We start from the raw sequence: 21,859 nt of genomic DNA on the forward strand, positions 1-21,859 counted from the left end.
TCAGCAGATATTTTATTCAGGAATATTTATTGAACATTTGATCCTTGCCGTCATGAAATTTATAGTCTATGAGAGGTTAGACAGACATTAAAAATCATATCCTAAAATTATATAATCATAACTGTGATCCATTCTAGAGAGGAAAATTTTAAGGGACTGTGACAGTTGCCAAATTTAGATCTGGAGATGAGAGAAGACTTTCCTGAGGAAATACCATATGATCTGTGACCATAAAGAATGGTATGAGTTGGCTGTGGAAGAGTGGGGAGAAAACCTGTTCCTGGAATGTGCAATATAACATACTTCCCACACATATAATGCACTTAAAGCATTTAGTGCAGAGCTGGTCACATAGTGAAAACATGATAAAATGTTAGCTGTAATGGTTGTGGTGGTGGTTATTCTTATATTTATGGTTCTATGTGGGAAAGCATTCAACTTTTAAGGAACTGAAGAAAGCTGGTGTGGAAAGACTTGGTGAGCCAAAGAAAAAGCAATATTAGGTGGTAGCAGTGAGGGAGGCAGGAGCCAAGCACTCAGGGCTGTGTTTATTATTTTGGAATTGATCCTAAAGTAGATGGAAAATCACTGAAGTAGTCTAAGTAAGCCAATGACATGATTTAATTTGTGCTAAGATCCCTCTGTAGTAATGGATTGGGAAGTTGGAACTTGGTTGTGAGGAGCAGAAGTGTAAGAGGGTAACCGTTTAGAAAGCTATTGCATTAGATTAATTGAAAAAGAACAATGATGGGCCAGATGATGGCAGTGGAGATAAGTGGATGTGTTTGAGATGTATTTAAGGTGATATTTGGACAAAGGCTGCAGCAAAAAGGAATGATTCTGGTTAGTCTCCAGCATGTGATAGACTTTTGATAACTCAGCTAGTTATGATTCATCAGGAATATTCTGAAAGCATAAGGAATTAGTATATATGATGTCTAAGGATAATTCCAGTCCTAAGAATCTATGACTCTCTTCTAAGAATTGTAATGTTTTCTATTCTTCCCTTACCTGCCAATTTGGCTGCTTTTCTCTGGCTGTCCTCCAGTTTCATTATGTCTTTCTGGAGTTGAAACAAATACCTCCAGTTTTATTATGCCTTTCTGGAGTTGAGACAAATAGAACTAAAACTAAACATTTTAGTCAGTGGCTCTACAACCTTCTTTAGGAGTGAGATAACTTCTTATTTTTTCTTTATTATTGATGATACTATGTGGGCATTTTTCAAAAACAGGAAACTAGTTTGTCTTTGGAAAATGATCAGCAGTCACTCTCCAGATCTTTTTCTAGTCTGTTATTTTAAAGATAGAATTTGGAATTTTTTTCATAAAGTAACCTTGATTACATTAAATTTACATGTCATTTTTCTGCTCACTTGAAGAGCTTCTCATGGTTGTCCTGTAGGCTGACCACAGACTCTCTTTATATGTCTTAAAATCCAACTATTTGATTTCACCTCATTTACTCTTTAATTTATTGATTTTTGTAATAGTTCATAAGCAATCTACTGTGTCCTCTATGTTTTTTGGCCTGTCCTCTAGTGTGGTAGTGTTTAATAGTAAAAGACTGATGAACAGAAGGGAAGAGAAAAGGCCATGGATAATCCTCAAAAGCAAGTTCTCATTCTAAAAGCTTTAGAGTCATAGAACTTCTGATGGCTGATTCTAAGGTGGATTATAACTAATTCATTCAAGTCCAAGTAGAGGTGGAGTCAGAGGAAGAAATGAAAAGAAATCTAATTTTTGAAGGCCTATTATCTCATTTAATCTTAAAACAATCCTTGTAAGATAAATCTTGTTGCCATTCTTTAAGTGAGGAAATTGAAATTTTTGAAGTCATCTGATATGTTTCACTTCATACCACTAGTAAGCAAATGTGAATTTTCTAATTCCAGTTCTGAGGTTCTTTTCTCTGTGTCAAGCAATCATCAGTTTGTCCTATTTTCATTTTTTTTGTGTTCCCCAAATTACATCTATTTATATTTATATGCATAGGTATTTATAATCTTTTAAAAATTAAAATTTTAATTTTAATCTTTTAAAGATTAAAATTCTGAACCTCCCTCCCACCTTCCTCCCCATACCATCCCTCTGCTGCTGCTGCTGCTAAGTCACTTCAGTCGTGTCCACCTCTGTGTGACCCCATAGACAGCAGCCCACCAGGCTCCCCTGTCCCTGGGATTCTCCAGGCAAGAACACCGGAGTGGGTTGCCATTTCCTTCTCCGCTGGGTCACCCCAATGTACCAGCCCAAAGCATCCTGTATCCTGCATTGAACCTGGACTGGCGATTCATTTCTTATATGATATTATACATGTTTCAATGCCATTCTCCCAAATCATCCCACCCTCTTCCTCTCCCACAGAGTCCAAAAGACTGTTCTATGCATCCGTGTCTCTTTTGCTGTCTTGCATACAGGGTTATCATTACCATCTTTCTAAATTCCATATATATGTGTTAGTATACTGTATTGGTGTTTTTCTTTCTGGCTTACTTCACTCTGTATAATAGGCTCCAGTTTCATCCACCTCATTAGAACTGATTTAAATGAATTCTTTTTAATGGCTGAGTGATACTCCATTGTGTATATGTACCACAGCTTTCTTATCCATTTGTCTGCTGATGGACATCTAGACTGTTTCCATGTCCTGGCTATTATAAACAGTGCTGCGATGAACACTGGGGTATACGTGTCTCTTTCAATTCTGGTTTCCTCAGTGTGTATGTCCAGCAGTGGGATTGCTGGGTCATAAGGTAGCTCTATTTCCAGTTTTTTAAGGCATGTCCACACTGTTCTCTGTAGTGGCTGTACTAGTTTGCATTCCCACCAACAATGTAAGAGGGTTCCCTTTTCTCCACACCCTCTGCAGCATTTATTGCTTGTAGACTTTTGGATCACAGCCATTCTGACTGGCGTGAAATGGTACCTCATTGTGGTTTTGATTTGCATTTCTCTGATAATGAGTGATATTGAGGATCTTTTCATGCGTTTGTCTGTATGTCTTCTTTGGAGAAATGTCTGTTTAGTTCTTTGGCCCGTTTTTTGATTGGGTCGTTTATTTTTCTGGAATTGAGCTGCAGGAGTTGCTTGTATATTTTTGAGATTAGTTGTTTGTCAGTTGCTTCATTTGCTATTATTTTCTCCCATTCTGAAGGCTGTCTTTTCACCTTGCTTATAGTTTCCTTTGTTGTGCAGAAGCTTTTAAGTTTAATTAGATCCCATTTGTTTGTTTTTGCTTTTATTTCTAATATTCTGGGAGGTGGGTCATAGAGGATCCTGCTGTGATTTATGTCAGAGAGTGTTTTGCCTATGTTTTCCTCTAAGAGTTTTATAGTTTCTGGTCTTACGTTTAGATCTTTAATCCATTTTGAGTTTATTTTTGTGTATGGTGTTAGAAAGTGTTCTAGTTTCATTTTTTTACAAGTGGTTGACCAGTTTTCCCAGCACCATTTGTTAAAGAGATTGTCTTTTCTCCATTGTATATTCTTGCCTCCTTTGTCAAAGATAAGGTGTCCATAGGTGTGTGGAGTTATCTCTGGGCTTTCTGTTTTGTTCCATTGATCTATATTTCTGTCTTTGTGCCAGTCCCATACTGTCTTGATGACTATGACTTTGTAGTAGAGCCTGAAGTCAGGCAGGTTGATTCTTCCAGTTCCATTCTTCTTTCTCAAGATTGCTTTGGCTATTCGAAGTTTTTAATGGAACCTCAAAGTGCATCCTTTGTGAATCAGTGGTTAGAGAAGCTTAGACAAGGACAAAATAAAATTTTACTATGTAATCTCATAGTTCAAGCTGGCAAATAAAGTATTATCAAATACTATTGGTTTCTGAGAAGTACTGAAATGTAATTTAATGTATTTACAATGGAATTATTAAAGATTTGAAGGATCTGGAAGAAAATATTTTAGAAGTCCTCAACACAAACTCTCATTTGATATAGTAGTTAGTTTTTCTGCTTTCTGGTAGCATTACTGTAAAATTATTATCAGAGTTAATACAAATTGATTTTACTTAATGAGTTCCATTCTTTCTTTCATTAAGAAGAAAATGGTAGCTTTAAATGGACATGGTGTGTTCTCAGTCATGCCTTTGCAACCCTATGGCCTGAACATACTTAAATCATAAAAAACGACTCATATTTCCCTGAGGAAAAGTGCCAGAGCTGATGGCACCGTTTAGTCAAGAAAGAATAAAGTCAAATTCTATTATTTAATAATTGCCCTTCTGTAGGGCCTCTGTAAACTCAATGTGTTTATCTTAAAAAATGTCTTCTACTCCCTTCTGCTTCCAAGCCGCACATACCTGTAGCACAAGAGCAAGCCTGTGTATATCTCCTGCATCACAGGGCATGGTAATTTTTCTCAGCGAATGGAAAATTATATGAAGTATCTATCCATGATACATCCCATCACAAGAAGGATGATTACCTGAATATGATAAAAAATAGCTACAATTTATTCAAAATTTATGATTTGCCATACATTATACCTTTTAATCCTTACAAGACCCTGGGAAATAATAATTCTGTTTTGTAGAAAAGAAAACTTTTTTATTTCAGAAAAGTTAAACTTGTCCAAGGTCAGATAGCAAAGTAGCAGACCTAAGATTACAAAGAAATGATGACTGACTTCTCCACATCATCCTGCTTCCTCAAGGTGAAGATTCTAATTGGCTTTCTAATGAATACATCCTATTATTACAGTTTGAAGCTGAAAAGTATGGGATACCAAGAACCATATTGTGACTTGACTAGTGTCTCAAAGACATGGATGTGTTAAAATTTTTATGACTTAGGATCATTTATTTGACATTTATCATCTTGGAAATGTTTTAATAGCATCACTTACTCAATTAAGTGAATTAATTTCACTATACCATTAAGTCTGTGAAAGTGTAGAAAAGTAGCAAAAAGTATAAGTCGGTGAAATTAAAAGAGAAGAAACATGAAAGAGTGTGGATATATTAGTGGATATGAACAGAGAAGATATAGAAAGTTACAATTTCAGATCAATTAAAGGGAAGTGAATGAAAATAAACATTTCTACTAACCCTGCCATTCTCTAAAAACCAGGTGCAGGTAACTCCGGAGAAGGCAGTGGCACCCCACTCCAGCACTCTTGCCTGGAAAATCCCATGGACGGAGGAGCCTGGTGGGCTGCAGTCCATGGGGTCGCTAAGAGTTGGACACAACTGAGCGACTTCACTTTCACTTTTCACTTTCATGCATTGGAGAAGGAGATGGCAACCCACTCCAGTGTTCTTGCCTGGAGAATCCCAGGGACGGGGGTGCCTGGTGGGCTGCCGTCTATGGGGTCACACGGAGTCGGACACGACTGAAGTGACTTAGCAGCAGCAGCAGGGAACTCCAAGTTAAACTATTACTTTAGAAATGAGATGTCAATAGCTTTTAAATCTCAAACATTAGAAATTTAAGAAACTGGAGTCAATAAATTTCTAGGAACAGTTGAAAGTGAAAGTGAAGTCACTCAGTCATGTCTGACTCTTTGCGACCCCATAGACTATAGCTTACCAGACACCTCTGTCCATGGGAGTTTCCAGGCAAGAATACTGGAGTGGGTTGCCATTTCCTTCTCAGGAGATCTTCCCAACCCAGGGATTGAACCTGGGTCTCCCGCATTGTAGGCAGATGCTTTACTGTGTGAGCTAGCAGGGAACAGTTGAGGTGCTTACAAAGGTGGAAGGATTTTGAGTCTTTGTGGCTATAAAGTATGTTATTTTCTTGACATTTATGACATCTCTTTGTACAAAGCAAAGTAAATACTAGGAAAATAGCAAATACTATCTTAAATGTAGAACGTTTTTCTACAGCTATGAAAGTTAAAATGTATGGGAAAAATGAAGACTGTAGAAGATCGTTTATATCACAAAACCAAATGTCATCAGGGGTACACAAAGATTAAATCACATGTAAGTGGTTATTAAGGATAAACCAACAAAAATGTTTAAAAATTCACATGATTATAATATAAAAGCTTAAAGGCCAAAGTTTCTATCTATGGTGAAATGAATGATACGCATGATCTATGTTAAAAGCTAAAAACACAGAAGTTAGTGAAAGGCAAGAATATAAGGGTTTGTGTACTTTATATTATGTTTATTTTTCTTTTATCCTTATTAAATGTACATTAAGTGACTATTAAAAAGTAAAATCTTCTGAGAAAAGGAATAAGATCCAACATATATGGAGTAATATATGGAACAAGGTATTTAACATGCATATTATATTAAAAGTAATAAACAAAAGTACTCTTCTTAGTCTAATAAAGTTTCTCAGATTGCCCAAATTAGGAAAAAACTGATTCAAAGGACTCATATAAGAGAGAAATTTAAATGGGACTTTGTGCCTTCAAATACCAACAGAAGTGTCCCTCATTTTCAGATGTAAACATTCAGTGTGTATACTGCCTGGAGCACTAAGCCTATTAGCCTTCTAAGAAAATATAAATTTGATAACTTTACTTATTTTAGAATTGATTAAAAAAGAAGCATTTTTTGGTTTCCTTTGGCTTTCAAGGATTTACTCTTAAGGAATTGTTTAAAACGCTTAAAATATAATTTTGTATTTGAATCTAGGACAGGAAGATTCAGAATTCTAATAGATTTAAAAACTAATATCCTATGATTTGAAGGAAATTAGTTGTCTACAAATATGTGTAACTCATATGTTCACCATGTACTGTGTTCTAGAAGCATATTGTGATTTCTTATAGCCCCCCAAAAATGAAAGACACTAGTAAACTTTCACTTATTCTATCATTAAAAAATACTTATTGAACACTTCTTGTGTGCTAGATATACAACTAAATAAGACTTAATCCTTAAGTGATTTAAATTCTAGAAAATGAGTAAAGAATTCTACACACAGTTGCACTCAAATGCTAGTTCTGTTATGTAAGGTACTCTAAGACAGGGAAGTAAAACTTGTTTGACAACTATCAAAAAGATATATATGTTGATAGAGAAAATATGGCTTTGTTTGACTAGAATTGTATTCCTATTCCTTTAGGTAGGGATGCTGTAATAAAGTGGTAATCACCACTTTTGAAGAAATGGAAACTAAATTTTATATAGAAGGAATGTAGAGGTGGTACTTTGGTTGGAAGAGGGACTTCCCTTGGATCTGTGTTTACGTAGAAACTACACTGTTTTCTTTTCTTAGTAGTGCACTATCTACTTTTAATTTAGATATTAATGCATAAAATAGCAAATATCTAGTGATGTTTTTATGTTCAGGATTTATAAGATGGATAATACCTCAATCTTATATCAAAAAATAGGATGGACTAATGGAAGTAGTGATAGAGACCAGGGTTAAGGTACTGCCACTCCTAGAGAAGGTAGATGCAGAATTATAATCTGAGAATAAGTCTAGTGAAAAGTCTTTGTGGTTCTGACTTTTAAAAAAGTAAGATCTACATAATCAGTGTAACTACCTTTTCAAATTTAAGGTTAAAATTTATCCTAGAACAAGAATCAGAAACTTTTCTATAAAAGACCAGACCAAATATTATCTATGTTAGGCTTGAGATCATACAATTTCTGTCACCATGTTTCAAGTCTGCTGTTGGAGTGCAAAAGCAGTCATCAGTTCAGTCACTCAGTCATGTCCGACTCTTTGCAACACCATGAACAATGGTACACCAGGCCTCCATGTCCATCACCAACTCCCAGAGTTCACTCAAACTCATGTCCATCGAGTCAGTGATGCCATCCAGCCATCTCATCCTCTGTCGTCCCCTTCTCCTTCTGCTCTCAATCTTTCCCAGCATCAGGGTCTTTTCAAATGAGTCAGCTCTTCGCATCAGGTGGCCAAAGTATTGGAGTTTCAGCTTCAACATCAGTCCTTCCAATGAACACCCAGGACTGATCTCCTTTAGGATGGAATGGTTGGATCTCCTTGCAGTCCAAGGGACTCTCAAGACTCTTCTCCAACACCACAGTTCAAAAGCATCAATTCTTCTGTGCTCAGCCCTCTTTATAGTCCAGCTCTCACATCCATACATGACTCCTAGAAAAACCATAGCCTTGACTAGACAGACCTTTATTGGCAAAGTAATGTCTCTGCTTTTTAATACACTGTCTAGGTTGGTCAAACCTTTCCTTCCAAGGAGTATGTGTCTTTTAATTTCATGGCTGCATTCACCATCTGCAGTGATTCGGAGCCCAGAAAAATATAGTCAGCCACTATTTCCACTGTTTCCCCATCTATTTGCCATGAAGTGATGGGACTGGATGCCATGATCTTAGTTTTCTGAATGTTGAGCTTTAAGCCAACTTTTTTAGTCTCCTCTTTCACTTTCATCAAGAGGCTCTTTAGCTCTTCTTCACTTTTGCCATAAGGGTGGTGTCGTCTGCATATCTGAGGTTATTGATATTTCTTCCAGCAATCTTGATTCCAGCTTGTGATTCCTCCAGCCCAGCGTTTCTCATGATGTACTCTGCACTGAAGTTAAATAACCAGGGTGACAATATACAGGCTTGACGTACTCCTTTTCCTATTTGGAACCAGTCTGTTGTTCCATGTCTATTTCTAACTGTTGCTTCCTGACCTGCATATAGGTTTCTCAAGAGGCAGGTCAGGTGGTCTGGTATTCCCATCTCTTTCAGAATTTTCTAGTTTATTGTGATCCACACAGTCAAAGGCTTTGGCATAGTCAATAAAGCAGAAATAGACGTTTTTCTGGAACTCTCTTGCTTTTTGATGATCCAGCGCATGTTGGCAATTTGATCTCTGGTTCCTCTGCCTTTTCTAAAACCAGTTTGAACATCTGGAAGTTCACGGTTCACGTATTGCTGAAGCCTGGCTTGGAGAATTTTGAGCATTACTTTACTAGCCTGTGAGATGAGTGCAATTGTGCGGTAGTTTGCACATTCTTTGAGATTGCCTTTCTTTGGGATTGGAATGAAAACTGACCTTTCCTAGTTCTGTGGCCACTGCTGCGTTTTCCAAATTTGCTGTCATAGACAACAAGGAAATGAATGAGTCTGGCTTTGTTCCGAATAAAACTTTACATACAAAAACAGACAGTGGTCAGGATTTGGCTGACAAGCTTTAATTGCCCTTTCCTTTTCTAGAATTTTATTTGGAATGTATCCATTTGATTATATCAATCTGCCATTTGCAATTCTGCTTTATTAGTCGTTTATTCTTAAACAAACAAACAAAAAATCCCTAAACACTAATATGTTTTCAAATTAGAAAACATATTCAGATTGCTAACAGGCATTGATTTTGTATATTATGTGTGAACATAGTGAATTAATTTACATTTATATAGAGCACATGTACATCTAAAGTAACCTACTGAGATTTATAGTTTGTTTTCCTTAACAGATGCTTAAAGAATCTTAAAAGGAAATATTTTCTAAGAACGATGAAATCTATTCTTTATATGCACGTGTTCACTAGAAACATTTTTCTGAACATTATGCATTGTTTTTTGAAGTCCTGTTTTAATGGTCAAAGGATTTCCACATATTAAGTTTTCATGAATTTTTCTTTCATTACTTTGGAAAAAAATTCCAAGGGAATGTCATTAAACCTGTATTCCCCATTAGAATGAGATTTTTTCATTTTCACTCTATCTTCTGTTTTTGAAACATCTTTTTTTTTCCCATCAATTCAACATAGCATCCTAATGGAGAGTATCACAGCATTTTTGCTCATAAATATGTATGGAACCGTTAATGCTCTTTTTTTTATAGCAAAAATAAATGAAATCTGGATTTTATTCCAACCATAAATACAGCCAGCTTTGTGTTTTATAGAAAACTTTGTGTAAGAAAACTTTCATTTCTTCAGTTCCAGATACCAAGATAGTTGCTGGAATATAGAGCTCAGTTTCGGGGGGAGGGTTCTAATTAATGCGTTTTGGAAAAACTGCGTGACAAAATCTATATTTTTCTGGTATAGTCATTAAAATCAGGAAAGACCTAGATAATGCAAGCTTCTCCAGAAATACCAGGGGGACAGAACATAGCATATTATAATGGGGGGCAGGGCAGGCAGGAATCAGTCTATAAAAGGCCTAAGAAGATAGGCTATAAGAATTTCTCACCCTGACTTTAAAAACCTTCCACAGTGTATACCTCACTTAACTTTATCATTATTTCTCACACTTCCCAACTTACTAGGCCAAACCAGAGCATTCAACATACCTTAAATGTAACCCTCTTATTTACGGCATTGTTTCTATCACCTGTGACGACCGTCACTTTCCTACTCCTATTGTCGGCCTAGCATCAACTTCTGAGACCCATCTTAAATCATCTGCTCAAATTTGAAGTCTTTCCTGCTCTCCCTACCCAATTAGATTCAATTGTTTCCTCCGTTAAGCCTTTATCTTCAGAATTGTGGTTCTTAATTTATTGCTTCATACCACAGTTATTATTTTATTTGAACTATCTCAACAGAAAACTATCTCACAAAGCAATAAGTAAATGCCTTTTATATTATATATTTTCAATAAGTTTATGTTATATATGATGAACTGAGATAAAGTAAGAAAAGGTAACTTTCTAATTTATTGATATTTGCTACTGTTTCCTAAAAGGATTTTAGTGTGCTTAAGCTAATTCAGAAAATATGACATATTCTTGTGAGATAGTCAGAATATGGAAGGACATTTCATTGGGAACAGCAAGAACACAAAATATATGGAGGCATGAAAGACTGGGAGTGTTTTTAGAACTGTATCATAAGCGGTTCAGAACAGCTGGCTGCTGCTAAGTCGCTTCAGTCGTGTCCAACTCTGTGTGACCCCATAGACAGCAGCCCACCAGGCTCATAGTATGTCACAGCTCATCTGGCTCTTGTTACTTCCTATAATGTCCTTCCTATCTTTTCTGGATTACAAATACTACCTACTCTTCTTCCACAAGTCAGCCCAAGTATCGCTTCCTTTAAACCTGATCTTGGATTCCTTCTTTCTCATTTGTAAAACTTAGGTAAGATATCTTTTTATGTTTATTGTCAGGGTTGGAAAATAACTGCCTGAGATGAAGTATGCTCGCAGGAGGTGTTTAATAAATGGCAATGGTTGTATTAGTTGTTGTTATTGTATAAACAGAAGGATAACAAGGAAGTTCTATTTTTTAAAGTAAGAGCTATGAGAAGTCACTACGTTTACTTTCTAGAGCTGTTGTCAGTAAATAGTTTCTTTGGTCATACTGAAGCTCCAGAATGCTAGACATACCCTCCTCACCATGAAATAAAAATACTCCAGGGTTTTGTTTTTTATTACATCTTTCTCACCTGTTCAAAAGATTTAAAATACCTAGAGTTTTTTCTCTTCTTTTTTAAAATTTTAGTTGGAGGAAAATTGTTCTACAATAGTGTGTTGGTTTCTGCCATACATCAACATGAATCAACCATAGGTACACATATGTCCTCTCCCTCCTGCTTCCTCCTCCTCTTTATATTTCAGTTATAGAATTTTGGAACTGGAAAGTGTACAAGACATTATCTAGTTTATCCCGTTTGTTTTTTAGAATTGGCGAATGAGACACAATCTGGTCACATGACTTTCTTCAGAGTTGAAGATCTAATCTGAAACTCAAGTCTTTATAGATTAGCACATGGAAATATTAATATCATCATGTTATTTTTCTCATTTTTAGATGTAGACATTGATGGGAGGCATAAGACAATAGATATTCTGACTCTAGTTTTATCCTCAGATAGAGTCTACGGAAAACACAATCCCTATGGGGTCTGCCCTGGTGGCTCAGAGGTTAAAGCATCTGCCTGCAATACAGGAAACGTCAGTTTGATCCCTGGGTCCAGAAGATCCCCTGGAGAAGGAAATGGCAACCCATTCCAGTATTCTTGCCTGGAGAATCCCATGGATGGAGGAGCTTGGTGGGCTATAGTCCATGGGGTCACAAAGAGTAGGACACAACTGAACGACTTCACTTTTCTTTCACTTTATGGGGTCTACATAAAAAAATAATGATAATACAGAACTGATTTAATGCTTTGTGTGTGAAAAAAATAGATACTATGATTATAAACACATATTCTTTGCTGTGAATGATCCTAGTGAATTTCACTCTAAAACTCTAGTTATTAGAGTTTTAGGAAGAGCTAGCAATTCAAGTGTTGTGCCACACAAGTATCATAGTAGGATAATTCCTCTTATTTTTTATCCAACTTACATTTTTTAAGAAAAACTAATAATCTGTGCTGATATTCACTGTATCGCCTTTGATTTATTGCCAAGAGACTCATTCAAAAGAGCAGAATACATGAACGACATTGCCAGATGATTCAGTGCAGGAAGGACAGAACCAGTTGCCTTTCTAGTCTCAAGATTCCTATAACATAAGCATGAGTAAAAGCATCTGTTAAGTAGACATTCCAGGCATATTCTTTTAATCATTGCCAGACCTTCTCTAGGCAAAACTTCATTCTGAACTTTTTTTCATGACTGCATGTATGATCCAAGGGAATACAAGTCAAATAGTTGTCAGGGAAATTTCAGAGACTGAATTCCCTATTTGGATACTGAGCAGACCAGCTGTATCTTTTAGGAAACTTGTATATCCAAATGTCAAGAGTCTGAAGTAGAAGAACTGTGATACCCAAATAAATTGTTGTCTAATCAGGAACCTCTTAAATAATCAAGTGCTTATCCTATATTCCACATTTAACTGACTATGTGAAATATTCCACATTATTCATCAATGTCTGGCATATATTCTCAAATAATGTTGACTAAATGAATTTATTTTATGACACTTCTTTATGTCATAAATTTATTTTATGATACTTTTTAAAGCTTGAGTGAATGCAGACTTTCATGGATGAGCTTTAGTGCTTTTCTAGTAGCATCTTTAGGATTTTCTATGTAAGGAATCATGTCATCTGCAAACAGTGAAAGTTTTACCTCTTCTTTTCCAATTTGGATTTCTTTTATTTCTTTTTCTTCTGATTGCCCTGGATAGGACTTCCAAAGTTATGTTGACTAAAATGATGCGAGTGAACATCCTTGTCTTGTTCCTGATCTTAAAAGAAATACTTTCAGCTCTTCACCATTGAGTGTGATGATAGCTGTGGGTTTGTCATGTGTGGCTTTTATTATGTTAAGCCCCACTTTCTGGAGGATTTTTATCATACATTGTTGAATTTTGTCAGAAAGCTTTTTCTGCATCCATTGAGATGATTGTGTAGTTTTTATTCTTCAATTTGGTAATGTGTATCACACTGATTGATTTGTAGATATTGAAAAATCCTGGCATCCTTGGGATAAATCCCACCTAATCATTATGTCTGATCCTTTTAATGTATTGTTGAATTCAGTTGTTAGTGTTTTTGTTGAGGATTTTTGTGTCTATGTTCATGAGTGATGTTGGCCTATAATTTTGTGTGTGTGTGTGGTATCTTTGTCTGATTTTGTATTTAGGGTGATGGTGACCTCATAGTATGATTTTGGAGTGTTCCTTCCCCTGCAATTTTTGGAATAGTATCAGAAGGATAGGTGTTAACTCTTCTCTAAATGTTTGATAGAATTCACCTGTGAAGCCACCTTTTCCTGGACTTGTTTGTTGGAAGTTTTTAAATTTCAGTTTCAATTTCACTGCTTGTGATTGGTCTCTTCATATGTTCTATTTCTTTCTGATCCAGTATTGGAAGATCGTACCTAAGAATCTGTCCATTTCTTCTAGGGCATCCATTTTATTGTCACACAGTCATAAAGTTGCTTGTAGTAGTCTTATGATCCTCTATATTTTCTGTGGTGTTAATTGTAACTTCTTCTTTTTCATTTTTAATTTTATTGATTTGGGTCCTCTCTCTCTTTTTCTTGATGAGTCTGGCTAAAGATTTAACAGGTTTTTTTTTTCATCTTTTCCAAAAAATCGCTTTTTGTTTCACTGATCTACAGTTTCCTTTGTCTCTGTTTCATTTATTTCTGTTCTGATCTTTATGATTTCTTTTCTGCTACTAACTTTGGATTTTAGTTTTTCTTCTTTCTCTAGTTGCTTTAGCTGTAAAGTTATGTGGTTTGAATTCTTTTTCTTTCTTTCTTTTTTCTTTGCTTACTGAGATAAGCTTGTATTGCTATAAAACTCCCTCTTAGAACTGCTTTTGCTGCATCTCTTAGGTTTTGGATCATCCTGATTTCATTTTCATTTGTCTCTATGTATTTATTTCCTCTTTGTTTCATAACATATTGCTTAGCCTCCACATGTTTGGGTTTTTGTGTGTGTGTGTGGTTGTTTTCTAATCTCATAGCATCATGATTGGAAAAGATGCTTGATATGATTTCAGTTTTCTTAAATTTACTGAGGCTTATTTTGTGGCCCAGCATGGGATCTATCCTGGAGAATGTTCCATGTGAACTTGAGAAGAACATGTATTCTGCTGCTTTTGAATGAAATAGTCTATAAATATCAGTTAAGTTAATCTGATCTAACATATTATTTAAGACCTATGTTTCCTTATTGATGTTCTATCTAAATGACCTATCCATTGATGTAAGTGGGGTATGGAAGTCCACTATTATTATGTTACTGTTAATTTCTCCTTTTGTGGCTGTTATCATTTGCCTTTTATTTTGAGGTGCTCCTATGTTGAGTGCTTATACATTTACAATTGTTATATCTTTTTGGATTGATCCTTTGATCATTATATAGTGTCCTTCTCTGTATTTGTAATAGTCTTTATTTTAAAGTCTATTTTGTCAGATATGAGTATCGCTGCTCCAGCTTTCTTTTGATTTCCATTTGCATGGAACACCTATTCCCACCCCCACACTTACAGTTTGTATGTGTCCCTACATCTGAAATGGGTCTCTTTGAGATAATATGTATATGGGTCTTGTTTTTGTATTCATTCAGTTAGTCTGTGTCTTTTGGTTGGAGCATTTAATCCATTTACATTAAAGGTAATTACCTATATATGTCCTTACTGCCATTTTAATTGTTTTGGATTTGTTTTTGTAGGTCCTTTGGCTTCCCTTCCTCTTTTATTCTCTTCTCTTGTGATTTGATGACTATCTATAGTGTCGTACTTGAATTGCTTTTTCTATTTAGTGTTTTTATATATTGTAGATTTTTGCTTTGCTATTACCTTGAGGTTTTAATATAGCCATCTATATATAAATATATAAAAGATTGCTTTAAGTTTCTGGCCTCTTAATTTCAAATGCATTTCCAGTATTCTGCACTTGTTCTCTCCTCTTCTCATGATTGCTGGGTTTAATATCATATTGTGTGTGGATGATTCCCCACCTTTACTTTATGTTTGCCTTTCCTGGTGAGCTTTTCCATTCATAATTTTCTTGTTTCTAGTTGTGGGCTTTTCTTGTCTACCTAGAAGTTTTCCTTAGCATTTGCTGTACGACTGGTTTTGTGGTGCTGAATTCTCTTAATTTTTGCTTGTCTGTTAACCTTTGATTTCTCTGTCAAATCTGAATGAGAGCCTTGCTGGGTGGGATATTTCTTGGTTGTAGATTTTTCCTTCCATCACTTTAAACATATGATTATTCCATTTTGGCCTACAGAATTTCTACTGAAAAATCAGCTGATAACCATATAGGGATTCCATTGTATGTTATTTTTTACTTTTCCCTTGTTACTTTTAATATTTTTTCTTTGTCTTTAATTTTTGTCAATTTGATTAAAATGTGCCTCAGCATGTTCCTTCTTGGATTTATCATTTATAGGACTCTGTGCTTCTTGGACTTGGGTGGCTGTTTCCATTCCCATTGTTGTTGTTTACTCACAAAGTTATGTTCAACTCTTTGCAATGCCATGAACTGCAGCATGCCCAGCTTCCCTGTCCTTCATTATCTCCCAGAGTTTGCTCAAGCTATGTCCATTGAGATGGTGATGCCATCCAGCCATCTCATCCTCTCTCACCACCTCCTCCTGCCCTCAATCTTTCGCAGCATCAGGGGCTTTTCCAATAAGCCAGCTCTTTGCATCAGGTAGCCAAAGTATTGGAACTTCAGCTTCAGCATTAGTCCTTCCATGAATATTCAGGGTTGATTTCCTTTAGGATTGACCGGTTTGATATCCCTGCTGTCCAAAAGAGTCTCAAGAGTCTTCTCCAGCATCACAATTCAAAGGCATCAATTCTTTGCTGCTCAGCCTTCTTTATGATCCAACTGTCACATCTGTACACGACTACTGGAAAAACCATAGCTTTGACTCTATGGACCTTTGTCAGCAAAGTGATGTCTCTGCTTTTTAATGCTCTGTCTGGTTTGTCATAGCTTTTCTTTCAAGGAGCTGCTGCTGCTGCTGCTAAGTCTCTTCAGTCATGTCCAACTCTGTGCGACCCCATAGATGGCAGCCCACCAGGCTCCTCCATCCCTGAGATTCTCCAGGCAAGAACACTGGACTGGATTGCCATTTCTTTCTCCAATACATGAAAGTGAAAAGTGAAAGTGAAGTCACTCAGTTGTATCCGACTCTTAGCGACCTCAGGAACTGCAGCCTGCCAGGCTCCTCCGTCCATGGGATTTTCCAGGCAAGAGTACTAGAGTGGGTTGCCATTGCCTTCTCCGTCCAAGGAGCTAGTGTCTTTTAATTTCATGGCTGCAGTTACCATCCACAGTCATTTTTGGAGCCCAGTAAAATAAAATATGTCACTGTTTCCACTTTTCCCCTATCAGTTGCCATGAAGTGATGGCACCAAATGCCTTGATCTTAGTTTTTTGAATGTGAAGTTTTAAGCCAGCTTTTTCACTCTCCTCTTTAACCCTCATCAAAAGGTGTTTCAGTTCCTCTCTGCTTTCTGCCATTAGAGTGGTATCATCTGCATATTTGTGCTTGTTGATGTTTCTCCCAGTAATCTTGATCCAGCTTGTGAGTCATTCAGCCCAGTATTTCACAGAGTATATAAGTTAAATAAGCTCAGTAGTTTTCAGCTATTATCTCCTCAAATATTTTCTCAGACCCTTTTTCACTTTTCATTCTGGGAACCCAGTAATGTGACTGTTGATACATTTAATATTGTCCCAGAAGTCCCTTAGACTGTCCTTGTTCCTTTTCATTATTTTTTCTTTATTTTGTTTCTTGGCAGTGATTTCCATGATTCTGTCTTCCAGTTCACTTCTTCTGCCTCAGTTATTCTGCTGTTGATTCCTCCTAGTGTATTTTTCATTTTGGTTGTTGTATTGTTCAGCTCTGTTTTTTTTTTTTTCATTTTTTAAGTCTCCTAGCTCTTTGGTAAACATTTCTTGTATCTTCTCAGTCTGTGGCATCATTCTTTTTTTTGAGATCTTGTGTCATCTTTACTATCGTTACACTGAATTCTTTTTCAGATACATTGCCTGTCCCCACTTCCCTTAGTTGTTGTTCTGATTTTTTTATCCTGTTCCTTTAGGTGGAATGTATTTCTCTGCCATCTCATTTTGTTTACCTTTCTCTGTTTGTGGTCTCCATTCTGCAGACTGCAGGACTGTAGTTCCTCTTGCTTCTGTTGTCTGTCCCCTGATGGGTGAGGTTGGTCTTGGGACTTGTGTAGGCTTCCTGGTGGGAGAGATGGGTACCTACTCACTGGTGGGTAGAGTTGTATTAGAGCTGGATCCGATCCCTCTGGTGGAGAGTGCTGTGTCAAGGGGTGTGTTTATAGGTGGCTGTGGGATCAGGAATACTTTAAGCAGCCTGTCTGCTCATGGGTGGGCCTGTGTTCCTAACCTTTTTGTTGTTTATACTAAGATATCCCAGCACTGGACCCTGCAGGCTGTTGAGTGGGGCCAGTCTCTGCCAAAATGTTTATCCCAGGAGAGCTCATACTAATGAGTATTTCCTGAACTCTCCACCATCAGTGTCCTTGTCCCTACAGTGAGCCATAGCCACCCCCTGCCTCCCTAGGAGACTTCCCAGGTCCCATAGGTAGGTGTGGCCCAGGGTTCTGTGCAGTCACTGCTTTGCTTTGGGTCCCAGTGCCCATGAAATCTTGTGTGCACCCTCCAGGAGTGGAGTTTCTGTTTCCCCTAGTCCTACACTAAAGCCCCACTAGCCTTCAAAACCAGATGCCCTAGGAACTCCTCTTCCCTATTGCAAACCCCCAGACTGGAGAGCCTGATGTGGGGCCGATCTCTGAGTCCTGTGGGAGAAGATCTATGATAGATTATTTTCCAGTTTGTGGGTCACCTACCCAGGGTGTATGGTATTTGATTTTATGATGAATGCACCCCTTCCTACCATTTCGTTGTGGTTTCTACTTTGTCTTTTAATGTAAAGTATCTTTTTTTGGTTGGTTCCGGTCTTTTTTGTTGATGGTTATTTAACAGTTATTTGTGATTTTGACATTTTTGTGAAAGCAACTGAGCTCAAGTCCTACTCTTCTGTCTTACCCTTGTCTTGTGGCCCTTTCTGAGATTCCTGAAGCACCTGGCTCCCCCGTACTCAGTAAAGCTGCTTATCCTGTGAAAGCTCATGCTGGGCCTGAGAGTAAACCCACAGATCAAGATCTTAAAAGATTGTGTGTGCAGCTCATCTCTGTTTCTACTGCCACTGCTCTATCTAATTTATTCACTCTTTCATTCCAGATATATTATCTTATGTATTCCAGGCAGTATGTTAGACATAAGAGATTCAGTATCAGACAGGACATCATCTTGGCTTTATAGAACATACAAACTGATAAAGTCACATCTTCCCTAAATTGTGAAAGATAAGGCACAGTGAGCTAAAGTAGCTTATTCCAAGTCACAAGAAGTATATCCTTAGCTTACAGATTTTGTTTAAAAATAGGAGTAAAGTGGCCCAGAGATTACCTATTTGGAAATAGTGATGTATGTACAAATCAATAGAAAGTATTTGTTCATTCTTGTAAAGTCATAAAATTACCCCCAAATGAAAAGGTCTAAAGAAATATTATGGATGGTAAATAAATAGACAATATCCTCCTTTTGACAGTATACTTTCTTTTTAAAAAAATTTTTTTGAACTTTTTATTTTGAATTAGAGTATAGCCAATTAACAACGTTGTGATAGTTCTCAGATGAACAGCAAAGGGACTCATCCATACATATACATGTTTCCATTCTCCCCCAAATCCTCCTCTCATCCAGACTGGCACGTAACAATGAGCAGGGTTCCATGTGCTATACAATAGGTCTTGGTTGGTTACTCATTTTAAATATAGCTGTGTCAGTACACTTCCTTTTTATATATAGGACATTTCTGTAAGTTTCCTTTTTTTCATCTTCCTCTCTAAATGCTACTGGTCTTAGCCTTTTATTTTTCTCAGTGTATTTACTTTCTTTGGTGACTCATTTACTCTCTAGGTCTTTACTATTTGCTGATGATTCACAAATATCTTTTAGCTCTAGACCCTCTTACACAATTGTATATCAAGTATTCCTACCAAAGTGTTTCATGTATGCCTCATATTGCTTATATCTAAAAAGGAAGTCCTCTTTCTTGTCCAAACATGTTATATACCCTTTCTTTCCACTTTGCTACATCTTCCCTTTTTCTGTCTCAACTGACAAGTGTCTGTATTGTTCTCTCCTTGGACAAAAGTATGAGAAGTTGAGATAGAGAAATAATCGCTTGTAATAAAAACGCATTTTTGCATGTAGTGTTTGAAGTGATTTCCTCATGTCTAACGGATCTTCTGTTTCTCCTGTCTTCCAAGTTTGTACCATTTTTAAGGTTAAAATGTAGTAGTAGTCAAATATCAGCAATTGCATATGGCACTACCAATTACTACTTTTATTGTGGTAAGATGACTACTAAAATTCTCTTAAACAAAGAATACACACAATAGTATCAGTGTAAACACTGAAGTTAATGTGTTTCTAAGATAAAACAGAGCTAAATTATAGGGAATTAGCCTTGTATATTGTATTTTCAAGTGAATTTGAAGTGTTTGGGTGTCTGAAATTTTTTATCCTTGTAAGTATGATTGTTTTTTACATTGAATAGAAATTTTGAAACAATACAGAATAGTTCCGCAGTTAAGGCACAATGATTTTTTTAAAAAGATAATTGTCAAATCTAAGAACTTCATATAAAATTTTTTTTAACATTTTGGCTTTAACTAGGAAATATCCTAATTTTATTTTCAGTAAGATGTGGTTACTTTTAAAAAAATTCAACTTGAGTATTTTAGAGTTTTACTGACTTTGGGGGAAAAAATAGTATTTCTTTTCAATTGTAGCAAGTTATTTAATATACATAAGGCCTTTTGGTCTTCTGAGTTTCCACTAGCACTAACAAAATGTTTACATAGATTACTACATATCCCATTTTGAAAAAGTGAAATGTTTTCAATTATTATAGAGTTATCTAGCTCTTGACAGATAGCATGTCATGTTCTGGCTGTACGCTTTGTTTGTTTGTTTTTAATGTGTATTAGAGGTGGTATAGGTGTTTTGAAACATTTTTAATGAAAATTCTTTATCAAAAAGGTGTAAGTTGCTGATAATTCTTTTAAGTTGAGGCTATGGCTTCAACAACTACTTTTCATTTCCCTTAAATACCTAACAGAAATGGTTTGGGTTTTGTGGGCCATACAATTTCCGTCCCAACCATTCAGTTCTGCCTTCATAGGATGAAAGCAGTCATAGACAATAAGGTAAATAAATGGTCATGGCTGTGTTCCAACAAAAGTTTATTTACAAAAACAGGCAGCCAGTTCTCAGGGTCATGGATTGCTGACTCCTCCTTTATCTGATGCTCTACAGTGATTTATCTTATTGTAACTTTTATTATCAACTTTATATTTTAGTTATTAATTGACTAGTATAATGTCTTATATATGATACATAATCATAAGTAATGAAATAAGAATGAAAGTTTATGCATTTCATCTTTGGGAAAATGTACATCATTCTAAAACTACTTAGAATATTTCTACTGAAGTGTCTAACTTAATAGATGTGAAAAAGTGGAGGAAATTATTAGAAGGAATCAAGTCTTAATAAAACATCAAGTCAAGAATAAAATTAGTCATTGTGATAGTTTTAAAATATGTCTACAAATTCTTTGATGTTCCTCTTTTCCGGAAGACAATCTTATTTCACTCTCTGAGTGTGTAGTGGACTTAGTGACTCACTTCTTATGAATAGGCGACAGCAGAAGCAGCAGTGTGTAACTAGGTCATAAAAGACATTGCAGCTTCTTCCTTGCTCACTCTTTCTCTTAGATTATTCTTTCTCTTGGATTAGTCTCTCTTTTGAATTATTCACTCTGGCTGCTACATAATCAAACTGTGCAGAGGCCTACATAGCAAGAAACTGAGGCCTCCAGCTAATAACCTTCTTGGAAATGAATTCCCTATTCTCAGTCACATCTTCAGATGACTACAGCCCATGTCAAATCTTAACTGCAACCACATGAAAAGCTCTGAGCCAGAATCACCCAAGCTAAGCTACTCTGAATTCTTGAATGATGGAAACTGTGAGATAATCAGTGTCTGTTTTGTGTGTGTTTGTGTGTGTGTGTGTGTGTGTGTGTGTGTGTGTGTGTCTGTTGTTTTAAAGCCACTGACTTTGGGGTAATTTGTTCTGCAGCAAGACATAGCTAGTACAATTGTGTGAACAATTTCAACGTTTGTTTTGAAATGAAGAAGAATGAATTGAAAGGAACAGAAAAGGAAACCATATTTTTACTCTGAGGGTCCACAGATTAAAAATATGGATAAATTGTGTGCATTTTCACATACTCATAATTTGCATTTGAGCACTTTAAAATTGAATGTATAATTTTCTGTCTTTGGCTCTCATTGGCATATGTGGCGCTTAAGGTTTCATGGGTTAAAATTAGAGCAAGTCTTGGCAGCTTAATCTGTCCTTTTAAACAGTGCTTTCTTCAATAAAGAAGAGGTTATAGAGAACCTTTACTTAGCACATGTCTCTGCTTTGAGTTCTGTAACT

General features: G+C 36.3%; 1 protein-coding gene across 1 annotated transcript in view; it reads left to right on the plus strand.

The window, feature by feature from the left end:
- COL24A1 (collagen type XXIV alpha 1 chain) overlaps nt 1-21,859 on the plus strand; it is a 378,135-nt gene that overhangs the window by 194,768 nt on the left and 161,508 nt on the right. The gene's annotated exons all lie outside the window — the stretch shown is intronic.

The sequence above is a fragment of the Capricornis sumatraensis genome, chromosome 2 (genome assembly GCF_032405125.1).
Source record: "Capricornis sumatraensis isolate serow.1 chromosome 2, serow.2, whole genome shotgun sequence".
Classification (NCBI taxonomy): domain Eukaryota; kingdom Metazoa; phylum Chordata; class Mammalia; order Artiodactyla; family Bovidae; genus Capricornis; species Capricornis sumatraensis.